At 33.4% G+C, this 11,747-nt stretch overlaps 1 long non-coding RNA gene across 1 annotated transcript; it reads left to right on the plus strand.

Moving 5' to 3' along the window:
- Positions 1 to 1,812: 1,812 nt before the first annotated feature.
- Positions 1,813 to 10,962, plus strand: LOC131171073 (uncharacterized). The gene is made up of 3 exons (XR_009141818.1): positions 1,813 to 2,685; positions 3,140 to 3,196; positions 10,705 to 10,962. It is a non-coding gene; the product is annotated as an uncharacterized LOC131171073 (long non-coding RNA).
- The last annotated feature ends 785 nt before the right edge of the window (positions 10,963 to 11,747 follow it).

Raw genomic sequence — 11,747 nt, forward strand, 5'->3', positions numbered from 1 at the left:
TGCTAATTCTCTAACAAATTTAGGGCTGCAAATACAAGTGATGCCTCATTAGTAATAAATTTATAGGGAGAAATTCATATCATTTATTGAGATTTGTCAAATTAATAGTGATGTTGCTGTAATTCATCAAATTAACGGTGATTTGACGGATTTATCAAAGACCATAAATTAAAGAGATGATATTTTTTGAAAAATTACTATAAACTTATGGGGCTAATTAATACTAAGGATATTATCCAGTTTAAGTTGAAAAATCAAACCGAATGGATAAAATTTGGTTTTTCCTATTAAAATTAATTATTTTAATTTTCAACATTTTTTTATTATTTTTTCAACAATTCAATTTTGTTTTGGCTTTGATACTAAAAAAAATATCAATTGAATCAAGCCAATTTATATAAAATAAATTTTTAATTTCATGGTATCATCTTATCTTTGCAGTCCATTCTAATGTCCTATTTTCTCTTTCTATATTCACTTATTGATCAAAACTCTTAAGCAACTTGTACTTTTTAAATTCATTGTGTTGATTTAAATCAAATTAACATTTCATTTGATATACAAATTATTTTTATAAAAAAATTCTTAATTGAACCCATAATTGCATAAAGTATAATAGTTTTAATAAAAATAGTAAGTAGTAAATAGTAAGTGATAAATTGAATTTATACAGCAATATGACATGTATGGTAATGCAATATTTTTTTTTTTTTAATGGAAATGTGTAGGTAGAATTCAACATTTCTTAAATTAGATTCATATCTACGTCACTCTTTAGCTCATGCCAGCGGTTTTGATCTGGAGGAGACTGGAGGTTAGGTGCCAATTGGGGTTTGAGCCCCAATGGTCTTTTAGTGCTTGTGCAAGTTCTCTTTGGGATTTTTAGACTTTTGTGACTTTCCATCCTATCAGCAGTCTAGATTGATGTAGTTAGAACAATAGCGGTGGTAGTCTTCTTCAATTTTAGAGTTTTTGAATGGGAGTTTTGGACTAGGTTGCCTTTGTGTATAGATTGTGAACTTGACTTTGGACTTCATTTTCTCTATTTGCTTTTGTTTTTAGGCCCATATTATGTAATTTTGCCCTCTTATTAATGCAATTGCAGATAAAAAAAAAATGGTTATCCTATTGCTTAAGAAATAGATATATGTAAAAAAATAATTAGGCTTAGTATAGCCCAAATACAACGGCAACTCCAGAAACTCAAATGCATGGAAAGCATATGATTGAGTACTAAATGATTTTAAATAAAAAAAAATTAAGCTAGATTAATATATTTTTTAATTTATCAATTCAGTTTTTTTATAAATTTATAATTAATTTTAAATTTAAATTGATTAATTTAATTAAAAAATTGAGTTATAAAATTAATTTTTATAAATTTTTCAAATTTTAAAATCAATTCAGCTCATGCTTATATATTGTGTTTATTGTTGATTGTTTATAGGTGTGTGAGAACTCTTTAATGGAAACTGTGTGTATTGCTTTTGCATGTTGATTTTTTTTTTTTCCATCTCACTTCGATATTGACATCTGATAACTCTTACTTGTATAATATGTGTAATGACCTGAATTTTAAAATACAAATTTTATATTTTTATATATGGTATTAAAATATTAATTTAAGAATATCTACCTAATTTATAATTACTAAATAGTCCAATTTTAATTAAAATTGTTAGTTTTATACATTAATATTAAATAAATTATCATAATATAGTTTAATTAAATTGTTATTAATTTTATAAGTATTATAATAATTATTAATACTGTATTCATTATTATTATTTTCTTTGTTGTCTAATTATACACAAAATTTTATTTAGAACCCAATTGAAATGAATTTTGAACCTATTAAATTATACCAAAAAAGTATTATATATTTTTTTTTATATATATAAAACAAAACAAAACAAAATAAACTTCATCAGTTGCGTCCTCCCCCCCCTCCCCCCTTCACGCATCCTTTCCCGATCTCCCCCTCCCTATTCTTTTCTTTCCCTTCTTCTCTGGCAAGGGCCTAAGCCGGTTAACAGGACAACCACCCATTGGCCACCGGAGCTACTCCAGACGGCGAGAGGTGGCAGCAGCATAAGTTGAAGAGAGAGAGAGAGAGAGAGAGAGCGCTTAAGTGAGTTGGAGGCCAACTCTGGCCACTACACTGTCGGATGGAGGTGGAGGAAGCCGGTGAACCTTCCTGGATGATAAGGACCCCAGTTCCCTGCCAAGCAAGCCGAAATCCATGGAGCTTTCCGGTAAGATCAGGAGGAGAGAGAAAATGTTGGGTAGCGAGCATTCTGACCATTTTCTCGGCTATTTGACTGTCGGATCGGAAATCCGAGACCACCAATGGACTCAGGACGGTGAAATCTTTGAGATAAGATTGGTCCCACACCGATTAGACACAGTTCGAAAAAGACGATCATTGAACGGTCCATATCGCTTAGTGAGAATTTCAAGTTTTTTCAACTCTGAAAAATTAAGAAATAATTTTATGATAATTATTGAAAATTTTTGGGCATCATGTAGGTGTGATCGGATCGATAATAGCTCATCGACGCCCGGGACTGAATTTTCGGCAGACCTGGCTACCTGATGGCTCATCCTGAAATCTAGTCAATATTACAGTTGATTCTAGCATTTTCAGACACTCTGGACACGTTCCAGGTGTTAGATTTGACATAGGTAAACTCAAACTCCAAGTAATTCATTTTTGCTTAATACAGGGTTGAGGATAAAAAAAAATCCATAAAATATTTGTGGGTAGTTAAAAAATTATAATTCCTTTTGTATCAACTTAATAATATTGCTAATGACCGCAGGATAAAATTTTAGAATTTTTAGAGCTCATTTGGATAGTTTTCGCAAAAAGAGTTAGTTACAGGGACTAAATAATAATTTTCTAAATTATGGTTGTTGACTGTTTGGGTTGGCCCAAGAGGAGCCTTGTGATGTGATTGAGTTGTGGTTGTGAGACTTGTGAATATAGAAGTGTTTTTTGAACCCTTTTGCAGGTTGGGTAGGTCCTAAGTATAGGGGAGATTGTGCCGAAATTTCGGCATGAATTAGAATGTGTTTGCCTCTTTAAATTTATTTTTATTTGAATTAGCACTAATAAATTCACAATAAAATTATGTAGGTAATCAGGGTCAACCAGCTTCCTTCACCCAATCTCTACAGTCGTCTCTGGTGTACTGTGAGTAAAATATTAATTTTAATTATAATTTCAATATTATTATGTGTTCAGGCATGCTCATGCATCACTTATAAATATGTATCTATGTAATTAAACACTAGGCACATTTTATATTGCATTCTTAATTGATGAAGTGCCATGGATGTTGTTTATGGTAATTTGGAGCAGTGCGCGTGCGTTGGTGTGCATGTGGTGTGTGGTGTTGGATATGGATAGGATAGGTAGACGCGGCTTGAGAGACACTCGCTGAGACCCGGTCCTTCATGGATAAGTCAGGGTAGGCACGGCTTGAGATGATCTCGATGGCACTCGCATTTGGTTTATCAAGCAAAAGTCCGGCTTGAGAGACACTTGTTGGTAGAGGTTGGATTAAGAGAGTTGTATAGGGGATCAGCTCCTATATATGTACTGTTTGAACATTATTGGGTGTGTGAGTGTTCCAAATTTACCTTTTTGCTGTCATAATGTGATTCGTATGAAAACTATGAAGGTGTTGCATTCCACTCTTTAGGATGCATTAGATTTAGATAGCTATAGAAATTGCACTTAAAATTGGTATTTTACTCTTTGAGTCAAACGCTCACTCCTGTTCACCTATTTTTTCAGGCTACAGGAGGAGTTCTTTTACAGAGCAACTTGTTTTCTTTCTTGTAGGTTTAACATCGGTTATTTAATTGTTTTATATTTTTTTCTAAATTTGAAATCTAGAACTCTGCATGTGTTAGTAGTAATATGGACCTTGTTAGAAATCGTATTAATTTAAATTCTGGAGATTAATAAATGAAGATTTGTATGATATTTAAATAATTTATAAGTGATGGTATCAGGGTTGAGCGGGACTCCCCTGACTTCAGTTTTTAAAGGTCATCTGGTTGGGTTGACCTGAATAAAAATATTTTATTTTATTTAATTTTATTTACATGTTTGGCCTAAGTTTTTGAGCCTTGGTTATGAATTTGGGAATAGTAAGGCTTACTACGGGCCTCGAGTGCTTTATGCTGGCCCAGGTCCTAGTGCCGGTCCGGCTCATAGGTTGGGTCGTGAAAAATGTGGTATCAGAGCTTAGGCTTTAGATTCATGGGAAATAATGTAATTGGGAGTGTAAAAAGAAGACTTGTTAGGAGGTCACATGCGGAGCATAGGATCCTGTTTCGTCTTCTTTTGTAAATCCTTGTTTCTAGATTCTGCGTTATACCTCAGGCAATATAAGAGTGCCTCAGTTAATGTCTTGATTTTCGTAGAGTACATAGAAATGTGAAATAGAGTTAGCAGACATGTTGAGGTATGCTATGAGGATACGTACTCCAAGAAATGCTATATTTCTGTCAGTATGGGTTTAAGTATTGTGCCTACGTGGTGCAAGGCACAAGGACATAAAGGTGATTTTTGGTAATATAGTTGCTTTAGATGGGAGCAAGGGTACCACTACTAGTAGTCATCAGTGGATACCCCATCAAAGTAAATGTATAGTATTAGTGAACTCAAGAGAGATAAGAGATTCAGGAAATCTAGTGTGTGGAATGTACCGTAGTAACTATGCAATGTTCTCGATATTTGTGCTGTAAGCTGCAGATTACAGTACTTATATGAGATTATTGTGTAGAGCTGCATGCTTCCTCATAGTGCACATGCGGAGGATGTTTGCAGATAGTCTCTATTTTGGTACAGTAATGCCAGAACAGGGTTCTATTACTACAAAAGAGTTTGAAAATCCTAGGTAGAGATTTAAAACTCTAGAGCTAGAATATCGAAGGGTCTCAGTTGTAAGGTAGCTAAATTCAGTGACTCAGTTACCCTAAAATGAGCTACAGTTACATCAGGAATTGCTGAAAGACTAGAGGTTTTAGTATAGTCATAAATTAAAGGTAACACCTATAGGGTGAGGCCATTTGGTCTTTTATATGAGGTCTTAGATAGTTTTGGCATTGCAATGGGCTTTTTGCCTAAAGTTTAATGAAAAACAATATCTTCTTTGTGTAGCAACAAGGCGCAGGGTACGATTTTTCTCCCCTAAAGGAGACAGAATGCTATGGATGATGTTCATAGCCTGTGAAACGATGCTTTAAGGGGTTTACAGTATGATACGAGAGCAGATAACCAGACGTGGTTGTGGTAGGGTGGTAGATGTAGTATCTTTTTCACAATTAATTATGATGTAAAGTGGTCTTATTCTTTCAAGAGAGATTGGGTTTTATTACTAATGATGGTGACCAACAAAATAGAGTCCTAGATGGGACTGTAGAGTGTGGTAGAGAGTATTTAGTTTGGGTATCCTGGAGAGGATACAAGTTCCATTATAGGAACCATAAATGATTAGATCATGATGGATGTAAAGCCCTTGTATTGAATGACGGGTTTGGGTGCCTAGTATCTTAAGTTTTGGCTAATTGAGTAAACATGGAAAAAATAAAATTTCTGCAGAATCAGTTCTCAAGGTAATAAGGGTATTATATAGGCTAAAGGATAGGAATATAAATCACACTATAAATGTATGACTGCAATTTCTTGAGTTTCTTTCTGACTTCATATTGTTCAAAACAATAGTATAATCTAATTATAATAGTTTTAAGAGTAATAAATTAGCGAAGATGAATCACAGAAAGTAAGTGGATAGAGAAAGTGCAGAATGAAAATTTGGACAATTGATTGCTGATGCAACATAATCAAAATGTCAGTGGAAGTACTAGCTAGAGTGGTCAAAGGACCAAATATGAGTAGCAAAAATATGTGATAACCTGGTAGAGACTTTGAAAGATACAGTTAGCAAGTACAACTGTCATGTTAGGAAGAAGAATAAAACCAGAGATAGAATAGTTAAGTTCTATTTTGAGTTAGATAAAAGAAATAAATGAAAGGACAACCTGAAGAACGCAGAATAAAAGGAACAAAGTTAAGATATAGGGTAGGCTAAGTGTTATTCTTGGCAAGGTGAATGACAAGGATGGAGGTATGGAATCTAGTAATGTGATACTCATGGCATGATGTAGTTGAGGTAGTGCCAGGGGTTATAATATAGAGCTTGGAATTGCATGATTGGATCATACTCTATCTATTCCCTATTCCTAAAGTGAAGTGGATAGCAATGGGGCAAGATTCCTTTAACTTTTTAGCAGTATCAAGAAGATTGGGCGAGGGATACAATAATAATGAGCAAAAGCTAGGAGGTGTGTAATGGTATTATGAATTATCTAATCAGTCAGAGAAAAGAAGTTAGTAAGTAGTAAGTTGAATAAAAGTCAATCTAATGAATCAATTAGATATGATGAGAGGAAAGAATGATAGATAATGACACATAGGCTTTAGGTTAGACTTTTGAGATAGTGAGAAGGTAGTTAGAGATTCGTTATGAATGTCAGGCAAACGTCTTTAGTGTGATCAACAGAATCACTTTGTAGTGAAGCAATAATGATAGGACAATAGTAGAGGTAGAACGAAAAGTGACAAGTATAGGTGGTTATAAATCATTAAAAAGTTCAAGGATCAAATTAATGACCATAGGTAAGGGTCGAATTAGTGCTGGAAGAATCTGTTAGTGAGAGAAATCTTTCAGGATTCAACAAAAGTTAAGGGCACAGTATAAATGATGATAGGTATAAATCATAGATCGAGTATAAGTAAAGTTAATAAATTATAAAATATTATGTCAGAAAGGACAATGGTACGATAAAGGGTTCGTGCAGATGATACCTTATAGGTAGAGCATAATTGTGCTAGGAGATGATGAAATTTGAAGAGAAAGACCAAGAAACATAAGTAAATGTTATTATATGGACAATCGGGTGTAATTGACTATAAGAGGATATTTTTCTTTCTCTTCAAGTTTAGCTTGTGCTTTTGGTTCTAGAGGGTTATATAAGGAACAGAAACTGAGTCAAAGAGACCTAGTTATTTGAGAGTTTGGTAGGCACCAATCCATACACAATCTCTTGGTTTGAGAAAGACGGTAAGTGCATACTTAATGTTAAGTATGAAAGGAAGATCAGAGTAGTGACAGGAGTTAAATCAAGTTAGATACAAGGGCTTGCAATCCTTCTGAACTATAAGCTGGAGGAATTACTATTTATGGATGAGTTTTAGTGGATGAAATTGCTATTAATGGATAAATTTGAGGCTAAAGTTTAGAAAGCTGTAAGCAATATATGTGGAGATCAAGGAGAATCAACTAAGTATCTAGTTGGGAATTGTGGCAGAACACGCATCCACCACTACCCCATCATTTCAGGTGGAACTTATAGGCTCAAGGATTGTAGAGGGAATAATAATAATATTTTGATAGTCATGTTAGCAAGGAAGCACAAAGAGAATCATCTATGGTGATTATCCTGGTGGAAACTAATTGCAGAGTTAAAATTCTTGAAGTAACAGTGTTAGCAATCAAGTTAAGGTTAAAAAGTAAACAGGGTACCATTAATGCTAATGGGATCGGGTCATGACAAGAGTGTCAAGGGAAAGGTACAAGGCAAGGAAAGACAAAGAGGAATGGTATGAGAGAGACACTAAGAAATATCTATGGTAAGTTATTGTAAAAAGGTAGGTTAAGGGAGTAGGGGAACCTCGATCTAAGCACCAATGTGTTAGGACGCATGTCAGATAGTAAGAAGTTCAAATGGAAGTCAAGGATCTCTCTTTTCAAGAAAGGAAGAGGATATGATAAGTCATGTCAATTGGATAGCTTAAGAATACATAGACTCTTGTCATGTTAGAGGAGAGACCAGTTCAATTGTTGATATCGATAGATGGAGTAAGAAATGCTTAACACTCGGATGGAAGTTTACATAGCTGATGACTTATGAGATAGAAAGGAGTTAGTATAAGGACCTCATTAGTGATGTGAAGTAAATTGGAAGCTTGTAGTATCATGAAGTTAAGGCTGTGCGAACGTTTTGAATATTAAAGAGAACTAGCTAAAGCTTCAATGGCTAATAAAATCAGTAATAATTTTAAGTAAGGTACGTGTAAAAGTAGTTATTTCATATGGGCACTTCAAGAGACTTTGTAAAGTAGGCAGAGTCACATATTTGCCCCAGAAATTGGTAATAGAAAGGAGTCAAGACTAGTATTCCTACATACCATATCTGAGTGCATTGGGAGCAATCATGTGTACTAGAGATATCAGGAAAAGATCAATGAGTACTCAAATATAATGGCTTAGTTTTAGATGGATGAGTAATGCTCGCACTTGTACTAATAATCTTCTTTTCTTTATTCCCAGTTTATTCAAAAAATTGAGGACGAATTTTTCTTAAGGGAGGAAGATTGTAATGACCTGAATTTTAAAATATAAATTTTATATTTTTATATATGGTATTAAAATATTAATTTAATAGTATCTACCTAATTTATAATTACTAAATAGTCCAATTTTAATTGAAATGGTTAGTTTTATACATTAATATTAAATCAATTATCATAATATAGTTTAATTAAATTATTATTAATTTTATAAGTATTATAATAATTATTAATACTATATTCATTATTATTATTTTCTTTGTTGTCTAATTATACACAAAATTTTATTTAGAACTCAATTGAAATGAATTTTAAACCTATTAAATTATACCCAAAAAGTAATATATATATATATATATATATATATATATATATATATATAAACAAAATAAACTTCATCAGCTCCGTCCTTCACCCACCCCCCCCTCCCTTCACGCATCCTTTCCCGATCCCCCCCTCCCTATTCTTTTCTTTCCCTTCTTCTCCGGTAAGGGCCCAAGCCGGTTGACAAGACAACCACCCATTGGCCACCAGAGCTGCTCCAAACAGCGAGAGGTGGTGGCAGCGCAGGTCAACGAGAGAGAGAGAGAGAGAGAGAGAGAGAGCGCTTAAGTGAGTTCGAGGCCAACTCTGGCCACTGCGCCGATGGACGGAGGTGGAGGAAGCTAGCGAACCTTCCTGGATGCTAAGGACCCCACTTCTAGGCCAAGCACGTCGGAATCTATGGAGTTTTCCGGCAAGATGAGGAGGAGAGAGAAAATGTTGGGTAGCGAATATTTCGGCCATTTTCCCGGCGATCCGACCATCGGATCGGAAATCCGAGACCACCGATGGACTCAGGATGGCGAAATCTTTGAGATAAGACCGGTATCGCTCCGATCAGACATCATTTGAAAAAGACGATAATCGAATGGTCCAGATCGCTTAGTGAGAATTTCGAGCTTTTTCAACTCTGAAAAATTTAGAAATAATTTTATGATAATTATTGAAAATTTTTGGGCATCATGTAGGTGCGAAGGATCGATAATAGCTCATCGATGCCCGGGACTGAATTTTCAGCAGACCCGGCTACCTGACGGCCCGTCCCGAAACCTAGTCAATATTATAGTCGATTCTAGTATTTTCAGATATTCTGGACACGTTCCAGGGTCAGATTTGGCATAGGTATACTCAAACTCCAAGTAGTTCATTTTTGCTTAATACAAGGTTGAGGATAAAAAAAAGTCCATAAAATATTTGTGGGTGGTTAAAAAATTATAATTCCTTTTGTATCAACTTAATAATATTGCTAATGACCGCGGGACAAAATTTTAGAATTTTTAGAGCTCATTTGGATAGTTTTCGCAAAAAGGGTCAGTTACAGGGACTAAATAATAATTTTCTAAATTATGATTGTTGACTGTTTGGGTAGGCCCAAGAGGGGCTTTGTGATGTGATTGAGTTGTGGTTGTGAGACTTGTGAATATAGAAGTTCTTTTGAACCCTTTTGCAGGTTAGGTAGGTTTTAAGTGAGACTGTGCCGAATTTTCAGCATAAATTAGAATGTGTTTGCCTCTTTAAATTTATTTTAATTTTAATTAGCACTAATAAATTCACAATAAAATTATGTAGGTAATCAGGGTCAACCATCTTCCTTCACCTAATCTCTACAGTCGTCTCTGGTGTACTGTGAGTAAAATATTAATTTTAATTGTAATTTCAATATTATTATGTGTTTAGGTATGCCCATGCATCACTTATAAATATATATCTATGTAGTTAAATACTAGGCACATTTTATATTGCATTCTTAATTGATTAAGTGCCATGGATGTTATTTATGTTAATTTGGAGCAATGTGTGTTCATTGGCATGCGTGTGGTGTGTGGTGTTGGATATGGATAGGACGAGTAGATGCGGCTTGAGAGACACTTGCTGGGACCCGGTCCTTTATAGATAAGTTGGGGTAGGCACGACTCCGAAATGATCTCGCTAGCCCTTGCATTTGGTTTATCAAGTGAAAGTCCGGCTTGAGAGATATTCGCTGGTAGATGTTGGATTAAGAGAGCTATATAGGGGATCAGCTCCCATATATGTACTGTTTAAATATTATTGGGTATGTGAGTGCTCCAAATTTACCTTTTTGCTGTATGATATGATTTGTATGAAAACTATGAAAGTATTGCATTCCACTCTTTAGGATACATTAGATTTAGATAGCTATAGAAATTATACTTAAAATTGGTATTTTACCCTCTTCTGAGTTGAAGCTCACTCATGTTCACCTATTTTTTCAGGCTACAGGAGGAGTTCTTTTACCGAATAACCTGCTTTCTTCCTTGCAAGTTTAACGTCGGTTATTTAATTGTTTTATATTTTTTTCTAAATTTGAAATCTAGAACTCCGCATGTGTTAGTAGTAATATGGATCTTGTTAGAAATCATTTTAATTTAAATTCTTGAGATTAATAAATAAAGATTTGTTTGATATTTAAACAATTTATTAGTAATGGTATCAGGATTAAGCGGGGCTCCCCTGTCTTCAGTTTTTGAAGATTATCTGGTTGGTTGACTCGAATAAAAATATTTTATTTTATTTTGTTTTATTTACATGTTGGGCCTAAGTTTTTGAGCATTGGTTATGGATTTGGGAACAGTAAGGCTTAATATGGGCCTCGGGGGCTTCATGCTGGCTCAGGTCCTAGTGCCAGTCCGGCCCATAAGTTGGGTCGTGATAATATGTATTGAAAAATCAATGAACTGAATTGGAATTATTTTTATTAAGTTTTTTTTTTATGTAATTCAGTTTGATTTGCTTCCTATATTTTAGACATTCATTATTTTAGTTAATCTAGTTCATAATTGAACCGATAAATTGGTTATTCCTAATAAAATTTGAAATTTGGAATGATAACACTGGGAGTATTCATAAAAATGATCTCACTCAAATTTAATTAATAATTTCAGTATTCACGAATTCAATTAAAATTTATCATAAAATACACATCAATTTCAAATTTGATTATATTATTTGAATATTAAAACTCATTTAGTTTTTATATTTTAATTAATAATTTATATAAAATCTTTTATTAATAATTTACATTTTAATAATCTTATAATGATTTGAAATATAATATTTAAAAAACTTATAAATATTATTATAAAAATACACTTTTTATATTTAATTAATTATTTATATTAATAAATTTAAATAATAAATATTTAATATATATTATTTTCTTTTTACTTGCATTGAGGGTTGTTTTATCGGCTGTAAATTTGTTATTTAAATTTTTATATATAATTTTTCATATATTATATAATATATGAAAATTCTA

Source organism: Hevea brasiliensis, chromosome 12 (assembly GCF_030052815.1).
Source record: "Hevea brasiliensis isolate MT/VB/25A 57/8 chromosome 12, ASM3005281v1, whole genome shotgun sequence".
Classification (NCBI taxonomy): Eukaryota; Viridiplantae; Streptophyta; class Magnoliopsida; order Malpighiales; family Euphorbiaceae; genus Hevea; species Hevea brasiliensis.